Source organism: Cygnus olor, chromosome 5, assembly GCF_009769625.2.
Source record: "Cygnus olor isolate bCygOlo1 chromosome 5, bCygOlo1.pri.v2, whole genome shotgun sequence".
Lineage (NCBI taxonomy): Eukaryota > Metazoa > Chordata > Aves > Anseriformes > Anatidae > Cygnus > Cygnus olor.
In genome coordinates, this window is record NC_049173.1 from 50064223 (window position 1) to 50083705 (window position 19483).

Consider the following 19483-nt stretch of genomic DNA (forward strand, 5'->3'; position numbering starts at 1 on the left):
TAGATATGCTGGTTAAGACATGGATTATGTAAGATAATACCCTACCTGAGCTTCTACAGAAAGAAAAGCGCGCCCACCTGAGAGATGGAGCAGATTTTCATTAGCGAAGCCTGTCTACAGAAGCTGCTTGGCCCCAGGCTTAGAAGTTCCTATGCTGTGAGCTCTGGTGGGCCTGGTGCTGAGACAGCAGTCACAGCTGTGAAAGCTGTGGTTATTACAGGTTTTGCAGCACATGTTGGTCTGTCTGGTATGTGAAAATAATTCTGGAATGACTGTCACCTTCCTTCAGGAAGCTAGATAGAAATCCTCTGGCTTCTTTGCTGAAGTCATGTTTCTCAAGCAACTAACTGCTCTTGTTTCTCTTAACAGCTGACTCCTCTTCTTTTTTCTCCATTGCAGGGGTGTGAGAAAGATTTGCACTCTTTCGTAAGTGAGAACATCTGAAACAAGGACAGACATCAAGATTGGTTTTGGGAACAACAAAACTGTCATCTTCCAAGATCCAGCCTCCTGACCATTGGGTGTGCTGTCTTATCCATCCATTTATAATCTTCTGAATCCATTCAGTTTTACAGAAGTGTATCACCTGCAAATTTAAGAAAAAAGACAAAGGAAAGTCTGGACCTGCAGGTAACTCTTTCAAGTTCTCTTCTTTTTTCAGAAAAATTAGGGCATCAGTAGAAACAAAAATTTAAATTCTGTATTTTCTTCTAACCTCTAGGTACTTGTTTGCATTATTTATATTTGCAGACTTATTGAAACAGTTATTCTGTATAGCTCTGTGTGTGGAGGCTTCCGTTCTAGAATAAGTTTCCACTTAATCCTGAGTAGGTATTTCGGGAGGTTTCCACAGGTTAACAAATATGTGGACTGTGAACATCTCCCAGAAGGGAGCTAGGGTGTATTGAAAGTGGCGTGCCATAAATAATGCTGATATAGATGCAAACTGCAGTTTGTGTGTGAAGGGTAGGGTTACGCGTGCAGGGGCTGTAGCAACACCTTGTCAGATGACTAACACCACCAGCTTTTGCTTTACGCCGTTGGGAAGGGAGCAAGGGGGAAGTAGAAGGAAGAGGTGTTGTTTTTAACCCGAGCATATAGGTAGCCCAAAGTGATATGGGAAACTACAGAGAGCAGAGAGCGACCTGGCTGTCTTTTATGCTGACATTTGAAAAATGAGCTCAAGATAGTGCTTTGAAGGGTGGCTTGGTGATATTATTTAAGAAAAAGAAGAAAGTACCTACTTTCTTTCCTTGATACCAGTAGTGAGAATGAGATGACTAACATGTTGGGGAGAGAGTGGTTTGAAATGATTTCTGGATTTTTTTTTCTTCCTTTGAAAATTTAGGTGAAGTTAATTATGGAATGGCAGCGGTGTCTGATCTGAAGCAGGTGCTTTCATCTCACCTCCTGCTTTTAAAATCGCTGCGCTCTTATCTCTGCTTGGAGGAAGGGGCATGGTGGGGAGCGCCCTGGTGCTCTCGTGGCCTGGTGGTGGCTGGATGAATGAAAAGCCTTGCAAGATCGAGGCCATTAAAGACTACGAGCAATGAATTAAGAGGAGTTTAGGAGCTAATTTCCCATGGTGATGGTGACTGGAGGAAGAAAAAAAATCTGTGGTCTGCAAAAAACAAAGAAAAAAAAAAATAAAAATTTAATGAGCCCAATTGCCTTAATACTGTCCAAAATAGGTTCTGTTTAAAAGAAAGATGAAGCAGGCAGGAGCTTGGGGATACGATGGGTGTTTCCCCTAATCTCTGCTCGCAGTCTCAGTCACAGAGATGCTGACATTAACCCTTCCCTTTGTTAATCAAGCTTCAGTTGCAACTATTACTCATTATTAAAAGCCTGCCAGTGTGCCAATAGCATTTTTTTTGTGTATATTAATCTGATAAAGCAAGCAGAGGAACTTAATTTCCAGCGCAGGTCAGGTGCGTTGTGTGGCACACAGCAGTGAGGGCTGAGGTGGGTATTGCTGTGTCAGGGCCCCACGGAGCTGCTGGTAACGAGGCCCCACGCACGGCTGGTGCTGCCACACAGTGTGCTGGGTGACACCGGCAGCTTCAGGTACTGGCCGTGATGTCCGAGTGACACAAAGCGTGACTGCGTAGGCACATCTGAGGATTTCATGTTCTTTTGAAGAAATAGGCGTTATTTTCAGTGGAAGCAGAGGCAGAACTGAGCTTAGACAATCACCTGTAGCTGGTTCATCCCTTGTCCTGCTGAGCTGTGCTGAGTTGTCTTTCGATGGTGACTTTGACCTTCTGCCCTACTTCTGAAGTAAGAAAGCCTTTAAGTAATTAATCACTCCTAGAATTTTTATTTTTCAGGTCACTGAGATGAGATCAGCATGAGAGGAGATTGTGGACTGCTGGATATCTTCCCACTGAGGGTTTCAGGCATCTTCCTCTTCCACTGACTGCGTATGGTAGCTGAGCCATGGGGTAAGCCAGTCTGAAAGCCCTTTGCCATGTTATGGGATTCAAGTACCCCCTTGAACAGAAGTGAAGTGGTTCACCTTTACCAAATGGACCGTGACAGATCCAAAGGGAAAGGGGGAAGAAGTGAGGGGGAGGGCGGGAGAGGTAAGATTTAGGTGGTGTTAACGCTGTTACATCTCAAACAAAAGCTTGGAGCTGTTGCTCTTAAACATGAAATGTTGTCATGAACCAAGCACGTGCTGCAGTCTCTGGAGAGTAACTGACTTCCCACCGCCAGCCAAACAGAGAGAGGCCTGCAAAGGGCCCCAAGAGGCGGTGGGGAGCCTTCTCTCTTCTGCTAGGGAAATGTCACTGGGTCTGTCTGCCCCCATCTCCATTTAGTCTGAGAGTTTAATGAAGGAGGCCCTGAAGAATTTCTTGTCATACTTGGGCCCATGGCTAGATCTCTGTCAGCTCCATTTTGCATTGCCCTGTGGTGAAGACCTGGTGCTTCAGCACGTGCTCAGCCTGAGGACTGAGGTCTGCCCTTGCAGTCCTTTTACATCTGCTTACGGGACTGCTGGGCAGTGCCCTGCTGTTGGAAGGTAACTCAAGCAGATAAAGGCCATCACTGAACTTTTCTGGGACATTCTCACAGCCCAACGTCTGCCAGTGGTTCTATGGCAACAGGGGGTGAGGCAGTCTTGTATGGATTTTGTACCCTCGTGTATGACAGGTTTTGTCCTCTGGCTTGCGGCAATGGAGCTGGTGTGGGTTCCTGCACTGCTGTGACTTGACCAGCTTCTTGGTTCTCCTGTCCCACCAGAGATACCCTGCCTGTCATGTCTTTAGGTGGCCAGTGGGAAGAAGGAAGCAAGTGTCATCTCTTCAGTGGCAGCAGGTTGAAGAAGTCTCTCCCAGCAGTACTTCAGCTATGGCTTGGTAGCACCAGACATCCCTGGGGGTGGAGGCACCGCTTACCCTGTCTTAATGCAGTGATTTTTCATAGTCAGTGGCCCGTGCAGATAGAAGTAGTAGTATTCTTCTCTGTAAGAAGCCTGGGTTCAGGCTGATTATCAGCGTGTTAGTTACGACGTGTTTGTGTTTTTCAAGTGTCTTGTTTTATCCAGTAGGAAATTATAGCTTTGGCTGTAGTCTGGTGAGTCTAGGAGTCACAGCCTAAGGAAGAACCTTTCAAATCCAGGATCTAAAACTATAAAACATCTGGGATGGTTACTGCTGAGTTAATGGCCCAGTGAAGAAACAAATCACTGTATGCCACTTCATGCTTCTCATCTGCCTGATCTCTGTTTTTCCCCGGCAGTCATGCTGCCCTCACTAATCAAATGCAATCCAATATAATCAAATGCAATGCAATAGTCTCCTTTTCCTCCTCAGGCAGGGTTTATTTTTCATCCTGTGCTACAGAACAAGGGGGCACATGGACATGAAGCTGAATTCATTGCTCTCCATCTGGGTCAGCAAGAAATGACTCGGATCTTTTCCTAGATCAATGAATTGCCATCATGTCCCCGCAACCTTGCACTCCCTGGTAGAGACAAGAAAAATGATCCTTCGTCTTCTGTGTGGCACTGGTACTGTGGCTGAAAAACGCTCCCCTTTTTGTGCCTGCGTATTTTATGGCATTGTGCGTTTTTCTACATGGGCTGTGTGACGGCCCTCTCGTTAATCAAATGTGTGCCCGCCTGTGAACCGCCAGCCCAGAGCAGTCTCTGCTAGGTTTGACCCCACTGAAGGTGGGATAGAGCGGCTGGTGATTCTGCGATGGTGTCCAGTAGTAACATCGTGTTTCTTTGAGAGCTGAACACTTGGATAAATAAGTGAATCCGTTGAGGATTAGCCTGGTTATTTAACAGCCTGTCTTTGAAATGTGTGAAGCATTTATTCTTCTTTGGTCTGCAAGTCGAGCAGTGATTCTCAGTTAAAGGTAAAAGGGGAGGGCAAAGAATCGAGAAATTGGCATTGGGCTGCTTTTAGGCGGGTCTCTGAAAAACGTCAAAGAATAGCACTTTGTTATTTTCCAGTTGATGATGTTGGTTCCAAGGCTATTAATTTTTGAATGTTGAATGCCCTGCTAAATACATCCACCCCACAAATGAGGCAGCTAATGAAACAAACAGATGGCAATCTGAATAGAGTAAAAGTACATAATAAAGATGTGCTTTGAAATAGCCAGACAGAGCAAATTATGCAGGAGGCTGGGAGAAGGAAGGCGATGGAAAACTGAGAACAAACCACCACCACTCTTCGTGTTATTCACCAAATGGACCAGCATGCAAGTGGGAAGGTGTTTGATAATCTTTCATAATCTGATATTCAAAAAGAGACATTTTGTTTTGTCCTGAAAATGTTGGGGTGATAGATAGGGAAATAGAGGCTTGTCCAAGCACGGGGGTCAGGCAGTGTCTGTGCATCTCGTTGCTGTCCTGGGGGCTGCGTGTATTAGCAATGACATTTGTTTACTTTCTATTTTGAGCATCGCCTTGGGGGGGGGAAAAAATTGTTTGCCTCTATTGCCAAACTAATGCAATTTGAAATGTTGTGCTAGAGATTCTGGGAGGCCTGGGGCAAATGCTAAAACTGCGATCCTCTGAATATTAGACTGTGTTATAGCAAGCAGAACACCTTTCTCCTGGAGTCAAGAAGAGGGCTGGGAGAGCATGGCCCCTGGGCTGGCTGCCTCATTCACTCCCCTCTCCTACTCCCTCCATACCATCTCTGGGCTGCCCCTGCTCCGTGCCAGCAGGCAGGCTGGTGCTGCAACGCGTTGGCCTTCCAGCTCTACTTTCTGGAGACCGCAGAGCGCTTTATGAGCTATGTATTAAGATTTATAAGTCTCTGTGAGGAGGCAGAATGACAAGAAGAAATAATTTACTTACTTCCAGGTCCAAAGTAAAAGCAGGTAGTGGACTGTGCCCTAAGACTGCAGGACATGGCAGTGGGGAAGCCCGTGAGGGATGCTGTAGCTGCTTCCCTCAGCGGTTGTGCTCCTGGAGCAATGGAGCACCTCCCTTTTATGGCCACTTTCCTAGCTCACTGCAGCCCGCTTTGCTGGCCCGTACCACGGTGCTGGAGGCAGTTACCTTACCGAGCTGCCGGGCACTTTGGGAAGTTACAAGCGATTCACTCGGACTACGATGAAATTCCTCAGGGTGGGAAGAGGAGAGGTGACACCATTGTTTCAGGCGTAGCTACTAAGGCTGGGAGGGAAAGAATGAGATTTAGAAGTATGTTTAGCTACAGATTAACCCCCTCCCTCATCTGCACTCAGCTACATGGAGGGTGACAAGCAAATCAATAGCCAAGACAAGCACATCTCCAAAGCTTTGTTATTTCAGCATCTGACATTGTGATACATGCAGTAAAAATTAATTGTTCTCTTCTGTTGGCTGAAGTCTCCGCAGCACCCTCATTAGCACACAGCCAAATTTTTCTTTGTTCTGTCCTGCTGGACTAGAAATCTGTTTTGTTTGCTTGGCTTTTGTTTGCTGTGAACAAAAGGCTTCCTTGTGTCTGTGGTGCCTCGTTGCACCCTGAAGGGTGGAGGAAGGCAGAGCCCTGTTCAGCGCCTCCGTAATCATCAAAGGACAGTTTTGCAGCCTGCCTGGAAGCATCACCTTGCACCTTCCCTTGCTCTGTGGCAAGTTCCCTGGTTTCCTCCTGCACCCTTTTCTCTGATCGTTAAAATTGTTAGGATCACGTCTCCCACAGCGGAAATAAATAGGAGCCCCGGCTGCCCTGATAGCCCAGCTTGCTGCAACTCAGTTCTGTGCCAAAACAACTGTGACAGCTGCTCACTCTCGCAGAGAAACTTTAGTATCACGTTGTGCTTTCTGCTAGGTTTACCGAATAATAAATATGTAACTTAAGAGCAAATTCCTCTTGTCCTCAGCACACGCATCCACTGCTCTCGCTGGAGGGAACTGAAACAACAAGCTAGCTGTGGCTTGAAATCACACAGACTGCTGTGCAGTCCCTTACAGAGAACTAAAGCATTTCAGCTTCTGTGAAAGCAAGGAAGAAGTGACGGGTCCAGCTTTTATCCTGGTGTATCTCACAGGCAGAGAGAGGAGCCACAGCCTGAGCTGTGGGAGCAGGACAGGACCAGTGGATCCTGGCTGGCGTTTCAGTTGCCCGCGTTGTCTGTGTGCCCCTTGGAGAAGAGGGATCACAACAGGAGATCTCCGAAAGCACCCACGGGCTTTGGAATTGCAAAGTGTGTTCCAAAGGGTGCTGCTGCCCTGTGCACGCTGAATACACCAGTGCTAAAGCTCTGCCTTCCTACAGGCTGTGTAAAAACTTAGGTTGCCTGCCATGGTTTTGAGGACAAAAGCTGTGATATCGAGCACCGGGATATCTGAATGTCTAGGCCAAAACACAATTAAGACACGGTTGTTTTTCATTACAAGGAATTAGCTTTTTGCTGATCTGTGCATCGTGAGCCCAATACTGCTGACAGAGACAAGAGAGCTTGCTTTTAGCTAAAGCGAGGTCTCCGATTTACCCCTGCTTTCGCTGCCTGCCACGTGCAGCGCAGTGGGAGCTGAGGCATCCAAGTAGCCGTCAATTAGTAAGAAGTGTTGCTACCTTTTTGGAAACGATAGGGAATCATCACAGTAATGCCTAAAAGTGAATTTTGCTACGCTTTAGAAGACAATTGGTTCACCAGCTCTGAGTATGGTAAAACCTCCAGATAATGTTATTTGAGGCTGGTTTTATTGCCTAGGCTTTCCTAGAGGTTTGGGTGTGGTGCAGTGGTTTTTAACCTCTTCATTTAAGCTTGTCTTGCTTAGACAAACCTTTTTGTGGTCTTCCAGAGCCTTTGCAAAGGGATGAGGCCAGGCAGAAGGACTCCAGGACAGCTAGGACCTCTCCAGTCTTCCAGAAGCGTTCCTGCACAGCTCCCCAAGGATGCGTGGCTGCCCTCTGGGATTGCAGGTGAGAAGGAGCCTCTGCGGTGCAGAGAGGAGTGCTGCCAAAAACCTTTTGCTGAGGTAGAGGCTTGGAGGATGTCCATAGGACAGGTGCAGTGGGCCTGGGAGCTGAGCTGGAGTCGAGGAAGGCGGTAAAGCTGTGGCCAATGTAAATCACTCCGTTTCTGAGTGTCCTCTCTGTAAAACCTTCTCATCTCAGTGCCTTTGAGAGGAGGTGTCTGTTAACAATTACATGGCACACAGGTTAAAACGTGATGGTTTGTGCGGGTAAACCCTGCTGTGTGTTTGGAGAGGCTGGACAAGAAACACTTGGGGCTGCATCCTAACGCTAACCCTTGGGAGGCTGCAGTTCGTTCAGTGTCAAAGTGGAGGGAGCGTTGTTAATCAGGTGGGTATGACCGGTTGTATTTCACAGTGCCCTTTCAAGCAGCCTCGGACGCTGTGAGGGGAGGCATGAGAGGAAACTTCAAACATGTAAAAGGCTGCTGAAAAGAGGGAGAGGATCATTTGTTCTCCCACTGCCTGGATGGGACAAGTAGAAATTGGCTAAAAATTCAGATCCAGGCTGGCGACCGGGGAACATAGCTTTGTTTAATAATAATAATTAAAAAAGTAGAGGGGCACAGGGTTGGGAAGTGTTTAATACCAGCGCAGAGAAAGAGGCGTCAGAAATGACCTTTTACCAGTCTCCTGCTGGAGTTGGTCTGTGGAGACCATCGGCCCAGCTTTCTGCCAGCTTTGATGTGGAGAGATGAGAGATCACGCTCATCCACTGACCCTGTCCTCGTGGTACATTTGCTGGGGAGTCATTTGTGGAGAGACTTCCATGCTTAGGTGCTGTTTTGCTGTTCTTTCTAAACTTTCCCTTGATTCATGCCTCTCAGCTTATGGTGTGGAAAAAACAGAGAACTCTCTCTCAGCAACCTTTCAGTAACTTTGAGCAGTTTCTAGCCTGGCCTCGTGACACACAGGCAGCTGTTTATTTATAAAGGAAGTTATGCAGACATGGCAAGGAGTTGGCCATTGACCCTTGCAAAGTGTTGTAATAAACTGGTGATGGAAGAAGGATAGGAAAAAATCAAAGCAAATCTTTACATCAAAGGCAGAGAGAGGAGCTGCAATTAACATGGTCAGATGTGGGAGATTCAGCAGGGGAGAGAGCCGGTACCAGAATCTGCACTGATGTCCCCCCTGTCCAGACCCTATCAATCTTGCCAGGGAATTTGACAGGCGAGGGAAGTCAAAGAGCAGCTGAGGGATTCTGAAATCAAAGGACTTTGAAAGCTGGATCAGAGAATGGAGCGCAATTTTCCCATCTGCTTTGAATTTATTGTTGCTAATGAGGAAGCAGCCTCTGGTCTGAGTGAGCATGTTGGACCAGAGGGGTCACTCGACATTTCCATCACATTCAAAGGAGGGTATCGGGGGACTTCTTCCTCCAAGTTAACCCTTTCACTGTAAAGCACGTACAAACGAGCAATGTAGAGTGAGATGGCAAAAGGGCAAAACATGTTTACTACTTTGGATTCCCAAACCACAGGGTCCTGTTTGGGTGCCTGACCGGTGGGAGCTCCTGCAGGCGGAGCTGAAAACCCCAGCATCAGTCCCTCCTGCTCACCAACTCAGAAGCGTATCTGTTCCTTCTGCTCTGTTGCTGATGTTTGCCATGTTCAGTCTTTTTCTGCAGAGCCAAAATTACAGGGCTGTGAATCCAAGACCTGCAAGTACCTTTGCTCTGTAACGTGTAATTTATGCACAAAGCTGGAAATAGTTGAGCTGACCACGTATTTGCATCCAGGCTCCACATCCCCTTCAGGTCAGGTGCTGTCCCTGTGAGCAGAATGTGTGTGACCAGGGAAGACCTCTCTTCTCCGCCCCCCCTGCTGTGTTTTCTAAGCAACAGGGACTGCACAGTGTGTGGGTGCAGGAGCAGATGAGAAAATTGGCTGATGAGCCTGAGGCGAGCGTTGGAGCTAATTGTGAGGCCTTTCGCATCCCATGAGAGTTAATCTTGAAATTGGCTGTTTTACATACCAGACGCTGACTTCTCCATCCCCAGATTCCCCAAAACCTTTCTGTGCTTCCTGGCCTTTGCTGCCCACTCATGCTGCTGCCATCACATTTGATGTTCTCTGGCTCCTCCTGATAAAGCTGAAGGCACCAAAAGCCGCGGGGATCTGCTCGCAGAGGTGGTGATCCTTGCCCTGGGCTGAGCCAGTTGTCGCCCTGGGCTGCCACTCACCTGCAGGGCAGGAGCGCTGGCAGAGACTCGCAGAGCTGCAGATCTTCAGCAGGAGACAGAGCGTGCAAGGCAAAATGTTGGTATACGAGAGCTGGCTCCCTGGCATACTCTAGGAGCTTGTTCATACAAGCTGAGGAGCTTTTGTTGCAACAGGGGCTTGGTGGCATGCACGCAAACTCCATCTTGTCTTCTGAGTGCTGCAGAGCTCTGAGCCCAGCTGGCTGCTGGGATGGATGGTGGTTGCAAACATTAGTTCAGGGTTTGAATTTGGGAAACTTGCAGAGTGGGTGCCTGGGTGCTTTGAGTGGGTTCACCTCCTGTGAATCCTTTTCTATTAAAACATGTTAAAACATAGCATGCGGTGAGGCAAATCAGCCCCAGCCATTCAGGAGACACAGCATGGCCTTACCTGGCACTTCCAACCCAACCAGGTCCTGTCTGAATGAGGCATGTCAGAGGCAGTTCATTTTGAGAGACAAAAGTGGTTTCCCAGGTTTCTAATTCTCTCTGGCTCCCTCTTCTGAAAACACTGTGGGTTACTTTTTATTACTTTTCTTTGTCTTACAGAAAGAGTTTTTGGGTACTGTTGTTTCTGCTTTAGTTCTTTGTTTCCCTTACGCCATGCCGCTGCAGTGATGTGCTTATCAAACATACAAAACGTGCTGATGTGATTGCTTACTTAACTGTGGTGGGCTGACTGGCTGAACCGGGAGATTTTCATGAGCTTAAAGCTCATTACTCTGACATTACTGACATTACTCTTTAAGGAATCATTCACGAGCAGTCTCAGTTTGCAATCAAACTAAGGTGCGTGACAGTGTCTGCTGTGCCCTTTCCTTCTTACTGCTCTTCTGAAAGACTTTCCCTTTCCTGAGGTATTTCTTCCCTGGTTGTCTCCTTGACTGTCAGGGTATGTGGTTTTAGGGTGATCCATCATCCAGGTTCAGCAGCACTGTGCTGGGTCTCTTAACAGCGCTGCTGAGGCTAGATCAGTGGATTGTGATCATGTAGGAAATACCAAACAGAAAAAGGTCCCAGAGTGGATGCAGGATGCTGGGGCCATTGGTCGCTGTGATATTTAGGATTATGTTTTCAAGTGAAACGTTGGGAATTAGCGAGACTATGAGTTTTCAAGGACATTGTATCTACTGGGAATGTTTAAACCCAGAAATATACAGTTGATAACGTAACAGGATTAAAGCTTGTTGCATCAGAACCAGCACAATTTTGTTGCCAACTAATAGCTAGGCACAAAAGCCCTTATGCAGCAGTTAATGGTCTTATCTGGAGACCTTCCTGCTTACAGCCCACTAAATTGCAAATACCAACTCCTGGTGTCAAAAACTTGTCTCTGAGCTGCCACCCAGCTCGTGCTGCTGCTGTACCAGCTGGAGGCAGAGCTGACTGAACCAGGCACCGAAACCCATGGGCGCAGATGCATCCTCTGCATGCGCCTAGCAGCACTGCGTGCCTCGGGGGGATCTGACCTTTCAGGGGCAGGCTAGAATTAGTGGGTATATTTTTAATACTAGCTGTGTTTTTTCTGGCGATCTATAGGTATCGATCCTCGAAGCCAAAGGTTTGTCTAAGTCTAATTTTGGTCAGGTGCTAGCAATCTACGAATGTGCTTTGAAATAGCAGTGTGGTGTAGGCCAAATCTCAGCCTTCGTGCCATCGCTGGGCTGACTGCCTGATGTCTTCTGTCTCGTTGCTCACAAAGTGTAGTAAAATTGATCCTTCCCCTTCATCCCTCCCTCTCTTTTTTTTCTTTAACGCTCCTAGAGCCAATTAAAAGGAAAGCTGTGGTAATCAGAGCGGCGTTGGTGCTGTCGCTCCCTTACTGCCGAGAGCCCCGTGCTGACCGCAGTCATGGCACAGACGTGCAAAGCTGGGATTAACATCAACAAGTCCCTGGTCCCAGTGGCAGGACTGCCCTCAGAGCAGGCTCCAAACCGCCACGAATGTGCTAGCAACAGGGCAGAGGGCAGCCGGGGAGGCGGCTTGGTCTGTTCTGTGATGTGCTTGGGGCTCCTGGTGGAGCGCTCCCGAGGACGTGAGGGGAGGACGAGAGGCAGAAGCAGTCTGAGGAGCCGTATCAAGGTTTTAAAAGAGCTTGTGACATTTTCTGCCCAAGTCGAGACACAATAGATCTCGAGGGGATAGTAATGGACCCATAAACCTCTTTGTGGGCCAGCCCTAATAAAGGACAACACCTGAGCATAACTGGTTCATTGCAGGCCTTTCTCTGCCAGGTGTGGGATTTCCAAACATTGTAAATGTGGTAATAAAAGTGGGTTAATAAGGCAATAAATGGCAATCATGAAGTCCCTGGTTGACTTCAGAAAAAAAAAAAAGAATCTGTATTTCTGTTTCACCTAGAATGGCTGAGACCTTGTGAGGTCCCTGCCCTTCTCCACCACTGAGGTGCTGCTGGATCTGCAGGCTCTGCAGGCCCCTCCCAAAGGCCTGCTGAGGCTATACCCCCCTCCAGGACAGATTAATCCTGTAGCAAATCCCACAGCAAAGGGCAGGAAACCAGGCAGCTCCAGCCAAACCACCCTGGGCAACAGGGACCTAGCTGTGTGGATGACATTTCTGCCCGTGAGTCAATCTGTATCATCCAGGCTCAGAGCACTCGGAGGCACCACAGCCCCTGCTGCTCTGCAGGGGCACATGCATCACAGGCAGGAGTACCAGGAGAATTCAGATACACAAAATTTCTTACAACCCAGCCAATTCATCTCCCCAGTCACAGATAAGTGAAAGGAGAGGGCAAGGCCAAAGCACAAAAAGCACTGGAGGTAGGGAGAAGAGCAGAGGCTGTATTCAGGAGAACCATCTCGATGGTTGCTGCTTGCTGAAAGCAGCTGCCAGTTTACCTGGAAGGTCTGAAATTGAGATGAGGCAAACGGGGCCTCTTCCGAAACAAACAAATGTGCTGCTCCTTCACTGTGGCCTCTATTCACAGCTTCCTTCTGAAGCTTTTCCATATGAATGAGGTGGAAGGACAAACTTGTAAAGTGGGTCAGGGAGAGGTGAAGACTTGCTCTCAGCTATAAACCCCAGCAGGACACGATTCCTTTGAAGAACATTATAATAATGATTTAGGTTTAAGTTCAGGAGTCAAAGCCTGTTGTATTTTCAAAGCTGTGTGGTGCTGTGCTTCTAAGGAACCGGAGAGAGTGATAAATTCTGCACAACACTGTTTTCTTTGTAGGCAGCAGAAAATAATTTCTGCTGCCTGCGCTGTCACAGGGAACACAATGCTCTGGCATTGACATTTTTTCTTGGCAGTATGCTCAGTACTCTTGTAAGTCCCTTTGCCTACACACTTCAAGAGGCTTAATACCAAGCAGATTGGTTAATTATCCCATCTCCCCTAAAATAGGTGTGACTGGCTTTCTACCTGCTAGGCAGGAGACAGAGAGATCAGGTGAGCCACGGCAGAGACAGGCACGCAGCTCAGAAGTCTGCACTTCCACTACCACCAAGGCTGCCCTCTGCAGTTTTCCTGAGGCCCCGGAGGTGACATCAAGTCCCCCAGTCCTGCATGAAGGCCAGGCCCAGCATTGCACACCGCTGATGTGCCTGGGGAGCTGCAGCTCCCCCCCGGGCACATTTTGTTCCCTCATCCAGAGCTGCAGGAGGCGTGCAGAGCTCTGGGCAAAACCAGGCTGAGGGCCAGAGCTGCACCCGTGCCCGCCATCAGAACAGCCCTGTGCTAGATGGTGCTCCCTCCCCAAACGCCTGCTAATGTTAAGCTGCCTCTGCTTAATGATGAGGATCATTAGTGACCGGGGTATTTATTTGGTATGCAGTCATCATCCCCAAAGCTATTTCCCTCTCTTTGGAGAATTACCAATAAATTGAATTCATCACCTGAAAGTCGAGTTCATTTTCAGTCACTAGCAGACTTCATAGCTCTTTTCATTGCTTCAATGGAGGCGTTAAGAGAGTCTGTGTATTTTTTTTTTATTTTTGAATGTTGGTACTTTGCATTTATTATTATTGAATTCTTGAAATAGGATGATGTCCTTTCACTGCCAGAGTGCGGTCTGCTCTGGAGTGGAGGATGACAGTGCATTTTGATAGAGAATGATTTGTTGGAGGTGTTGAGGAAGAAGTTTTAGCCAAAAATGCTACAAAAATTACTTCTCTCGTTGGGAATAGTCCTGGGACCCCTTCTGATCCTGCAGGCTGGCTGAGCCCGGAGGGAGGGTTATCGCAAGTCTATCAGAAGCATCTGAAGTTCCAACCAAAGGGTTCCATGCCTCTGAAAATGGGACTGCTGCTCCGTGAGCTGTCTCTGGAGACTCAATCCATCCATTACACTGCATAGATCTGTCTTACTTATCTAGCAAAAGATAAAAGACCACTGCTGTGTCAAGCAACTAGAAAGCCTGAAATCTGATCCTGAAATAACTGAACTGTCTTGTTGATGCATCACAAACAACAGACAGGATCCTTGTTGTTATTGATGGGAGTACTGGGGGCAGCAGCGGCACGCTATGAAGACAAGGTCTCTGCCTCAGAGAACCTGCAGTCTAAAGAGGTGCTGGGCAAACTGGGACAAAAAATGAGAATGACAGGTGCACCTTGATTAGACTTTTTACTTAGTTTTGCTTCTCTTTCTTTCTTTCTTTCTTTCTTTCTTTCTTTCTTTCTTTCTTTCTTTCTTTCTTTCTTTTTAGGCATAGGAAAGGTTTTTAATTTGTTTCTTCCCTGAGGACAAGGTAAAAACGTGTACAGCTTTCATTTCACTTTGAGGGTCTTTACTTTCCTGGGAGCTGTTACCACACCCACAAGGGCAGCTTTGAACACGTCTATTTTAGTGCCTTTCGTGTTAGCCAGGAACTTCTAAGTTGGCACCAAAATGAGAAATGAGGTCACTGGAAAGCAATGGATAGAAACTGTAAATAAGATTGCTTACAGGGCTGATGTTGCAGACAAGTGATGGTGATGTTTGAAGTTTACCATCTGTGCCCAGGAAGAGGAAAGCATTCCGAGAGACAGATGGTCAAGTGCGCTTTCATGCTGTCCTTCTCAGAGAGGGGGGAAAAAAAAAGTTGTCTTTAAATCCACGTTTCAACTTTGTGTTATGCAGTGCACTCAGTCATGAATTTGTGTTTCTTTTATTTCATTCTGATCTTCTGATTATTTATTTGTCAGAAGACATGTCTTTACAAAGGCGCTCAGCTGTCTGTTGACATCCAAGTCAAACTTTCTAGATTTTCCATGACTTTCTGCCTTTCTGGTTTAGCAGAGCATGGACTAACAGTGACTGTTATTAGTGGATTTCCCCCCCAAATATAATCAAAAGTAAGGGTCATGTGTCTTTGTGGACAGATAAATGAGGTAACTGCAGAAACAGGCGTGGGAATGAGGCTCTGAGGCCTAAATCCCACAAAGTGCTAAGGAACCAGAGTACTTCTGACAGTGCGTAACACGCTGATTCCGCTTGTAAATCTGCAAGTGAACTTTATTATCCAGGCTGAGCCCTGCTGCTATGCAGAGCAGAGGCACGGCTCAGCAAGTCTTGCTGACTTGTATAGTGCTTTGTGTGGAAGCAGCGATGAAATTTGCCTCAAGTCTTGCTGGTGCAGAATGGGGTCTTGGACACCTCTGGAGCTACAGGCACTGATACAGTTGTAAAGATGTCAGCGTTTTCCAATTAGCCCAATTCCCTGTCAGTGCAAAGGCCAGGCGCTGGTGTACTTTAGCCTTCTCATTTAGGTTTCTTATCTCATTCTTACAGCATGGTCCAGAGTGTCAAAGCAAATTTGATATTTATTTTTTTGTAAGAAACTAGAAAGCCTACTGCAAGGCCCAGATTTTCAATGTAAAGTTTTGTCTGCATCTTATTTGCATGGCTGAGTTATAACACTCTAAATTACAAACAGAAGCACTGGCAGACTCTAGCTAACAGCTCTAATGGATGCTATTATATTTCTGCTGCTAGCTGGCACTGAACCTTCACTATCTCATCAGCATAAAGGGACGCTGTCAACTTGAAAAATCGTGTCTTCCTTGGAGGGAAAAAAAGCTATACCTACAATTGTTCCAAGCCTTTGCAACAGCAGTAACTAGGAGAGAAAAAGGAGGGGAAGGAGATTCGAGTTAATTATCTCTGCTCAGTGCGTTTACTTGGGGCATTTGACAGCACTTTGTGGTGAGTCAGTGTTGCTGGTGTGCTTTAGCACCTCCTCTCCAACCAGCAAGACGATGCCTTTTGGGGAGGGGGATACTGTTGTCCCCGGCCTTGTGTTAACAACAGCAAAAGCGAGGTGACATCAGGAAAATGTGCCCATACACAGAGAACAGACGTCAGCTATGTAGGATGCCGTTCATTGTGCTCAGTACAGGGTTCAAAAATGGTTTGCAACATGCTTGGGTGAGCAGGAACTCTCCCCCACAGCCCCTCATCTGACCTCCTTCTCCAGACATGGTTTTTGCAGCACTCTCTTTGCTGCCATTTAACGACAAAACTGGCATTGTTTGAGGCGGGCCAGTTCTGAAATATTCCAAGTTCTTGGCATGTCTTTAGATACAACACTTATCTTTTCCTTGTGATCCCAAACCTGTCCCTGGAGGAATTTGCATCTAACCTGGCTTAAAAAAAAAAAAAAAAAAAAAAAAAGGGAAAGAAAAAAGGACGGGTTCATGCTTCTTTGTGATCAAATGACTGGTGTGCTGCAGGGAACCGTCAGCTACTACCATCCCTGCCGGCATCCCGTGAAGCGTGCTCTGCTGCCTCCCCCCGCAGCTGTGTTAGCAGATGACAGACCTTTTGCTAACCTGTGCCTGATATCCCCGTCGCCTCTGTTTTGCTGCTGGAGTAAATGGCTCTGTCGGGGATATTGCAGGCACCGATTGCTCCCAGCCCAGGCTGCTGCTGCCTGCCGGAACCGCGGTGGGACAGCGAGGGGAGACCAAGCTCGCCATCTGCTGTGGAAAAGGCACATATGCGTGCAGGAAAGTTTTGTGTCTTTCCTTCCTTTCATTCTCGCTCTTTTCTTTGTCAAAGGCTGACTGTAGGAGAAGGTGGTTCTCAAACATTTAAAATGGCAAGCGCTGCTTAGTGACTGCCCTGTGGAGCACAGGGAAATTACAAAAGCTACAGCAGATGATCTAGTTGCTGACTAGTCACAGTAAAACAAAAACACCTTAGTTTTCATTGTGTGTCGCTTCAAAAACTGGTGCCTCCCACGAGGCTTGGAAGGGTATTTATGGATTTTTGGGTGTAACTCCAAAATTCATGAGCATGTTCTCATCAGGCTTGCTACAAAGTCCCTTTGCTGGGGTTTGCGAGGTTTTACTCACCAACGTTGTAATGCAGGTGTAGTGCTCACACACAGGGGCCCTATGGATGCAAACCTTAGAGTTGTTTGAAAATGCTGGGCAGGATTACTGGATTCCGGGGTGTGGGGGAACAGGTCTCAGACTGGAATGCTGCAGGACTGTGCTAGTGCAGTGATACTCCTGACATGGGTGTTGGAAGGTGGTGAACCAACGGGATACTAAATTACATAACCTCTTAATCGAGTTACATCTCGAAGGTGACAGTTATTCAATCAAACAAGTCCCAAATGTCCCAATCATTATTAACCGTTTATATTAAAAATAGAAAAGTCAGCCACAGGCACAAGGGCTGCGTAGATGGGGGGGGAAATACAAAGATTAGTGCAATTACTGTGTCACAAAATAAGAGTTTCTGACTAAGGGGTCGAGAAGTTAGAAAAGGAACTGGGGAGGTGGGATTTCCAGTGCTGCTACTGATTTAGTACAACCTTGCGCACCTACGTTTATCCCTCTACAGCTTAGAGAGATTAATCTTTTAAGGAATACGTGCTAAAGATTAGCATAATCTTTAACCAGGTTACTTTTGTAGGGTTTTTGCTGTTGTTTTTATTGAAATATTCTTTAGCCTGTAAACAAAATTATTAGGACTCAGAATTACTACAGTCATAAAGCAGCTGAGGAAATGATGCTGCTAAATATGTTGTTCCTAATACCAAGAACTGACATTAAGCACAGCTTCTGTGATATTTGAAAGAGAGAGTTCATTTAACAAGAGATCTCTCTCAGATTTGCTATCAAAAAGGCCTGTTTCAGCCCTTATCTGGTCAAGGGGCCTGTCATATATTGTTAAATATAAACTATTATCTCCAGTGAAATAATGAGATACCAAACGTGTTGTGAAACTAACATATTTCACTTAGGACAAAACTCCAAATGTGTCATTGTGTTACCAGTAATGTTTTTGAGTGAAAGAGTAACACCTCAGTTAAATACAAAGCAAAAACTTTGTATAGGTGATAGTTTTGGACGAGCTTAAATGCGCAAATTTCATACATGGAACCCAAAATTTAAATGCAGAGTAACTATTATAGCTTTACCAAACTATCATGAGTCTTGTAAATTCCTCTGCTACTTTAAAACGATGTTTAAAGAGCATTATGATTCCTAGCTTCCACAACTGAAGGCCTTTCTCTTAAGTTCTTCATGCTTTCACCCACATCATCTATAGAATTTTTAGCCTGAACGCCCTAATGTATAAATTTCCGTTCTGTCACTTTGTGATAAGAAGAAACAAAATTTCATTTTATGGAAGTAGAATTTCATGTTTTAATGCTTTTCCAACACTTTGATACAGCTAGGTCCAACACAATGTCTGAATTTAAATTGTAATTTCATAATTCAATGTGCATACTTTATTTTACAAACAAATTTTTCACTAAGAGAAATTTGCTTAGAGATAACCCATTTTTACTTTGCTTGGTGTAACTAAGTTTTCACTTGACAAACAGTGTATGTGTAGGTGGTGTTTTCTACTTATCAAATAATACTGGAGTTTTTAAGCTCCGCTTCACAATGAGAGCTTGGGTTTTCCTGGGAGGAGGAGTTCACTCAAGTGATTCACTTATGACAGCTCCATTCTTTATTAATGCCCTTGGACCAGACTTCTCCAGAAATGAACAACTGTGGTGACCCCATCCAAGGGAGATGCAAAGTGTAAGTAAAGAATAGCCACTGTGATGCTGAAAGGCACAGAAAATAGAGCTTACACTGCTTAGTTGTCACAAGTGCAGGGGAATTTCACTGCTATCTCTAGGCATAAGGGAAAAAGGGAAAGCTGGAAGAGAACTAAGCTAAAGAGGAAAGTGTTGGCACAGGAACAAGCTGGTAATGAACTCATGTTGAACACATTTAGGCTAGCTTTCCAACCATCAGCAGTATGTGGAGGGAGGCTAAAAAACTGATTTTAAGAGAGCAATCATGTTATGGAAAAAATCAAATAATTGCCTGGAAGAGCAGGCATGCTATTTTCTGTCTGTGTAGCAGTCTCCATAGCTAGGACTTTAGGAACATTTAATGAAGTACTCTTGCTGGTTGGGTAATGACAGTCCTACTCAGCCTCTCGTGCTTTAAACAGCTTTTTCTGAGTGGTAAGTCTCAGCTCTTCTTGGCAAATGTGCTAAGAACCAACAAGAAAATGCCTAACACTTCATGCAAAGATTTGAAGGGAAGCTCTCTTGTAGCCTCCTACATCTTGAGCTGGAAAATACTGGCATCTCCTTGCAGAATGACTTGAGATATACCTCTTGAAGTCATTAGATGTTTGGCATACCTCTGATTCAGTGGGGAACCTCCTTTATTAAATCTCCATGAGCACTTTTTAGCTACCTGCAGATAGGGCTACTCTGACACGGGGACAGCCTCTTCAGTTCTAAGACTTTTCCTCACAGCTATTCTGTAGTTGTGTAATGGGTTCGTATGAGGACTCTGCACCTATCAGTTCTTCATTTCATTAGTCCTTACAATATTTTGGCTTTAACTTCAAGATTTACCTCAAAGTTTTCCTCTGT

At 46.1% G+C, this 19483-nt stretch overlaps 1 protein-coding gene across 2 annotated transcripts in view; it reads left to right on the forward strand.

Annotated features, from left to right (window-relative positions):
- The first annotated feature begins 382 nt into the window (after positions 1–382).
- Positions 383–19483, forward strand: part of PRR5L (proline rich 5 like) — a 102689-nt gene continuing 83588 nt past the window's right edge. The window contains exons 1-3 of one of the 2 annotated variants that reach the window (XM_040557258.1): positions 383–630; positions 2331–2444; positions 7259–7379. The gene's annotated coding sequence lies outside the window, so the exon portion shown is untranslated. The remainder of the gene's footprint in view (positions 631–2330; positions 2445–7258; positions 7380–19483) is intronic. The other variant, XM_040557257.1, reaches the window with a different exon arrangement.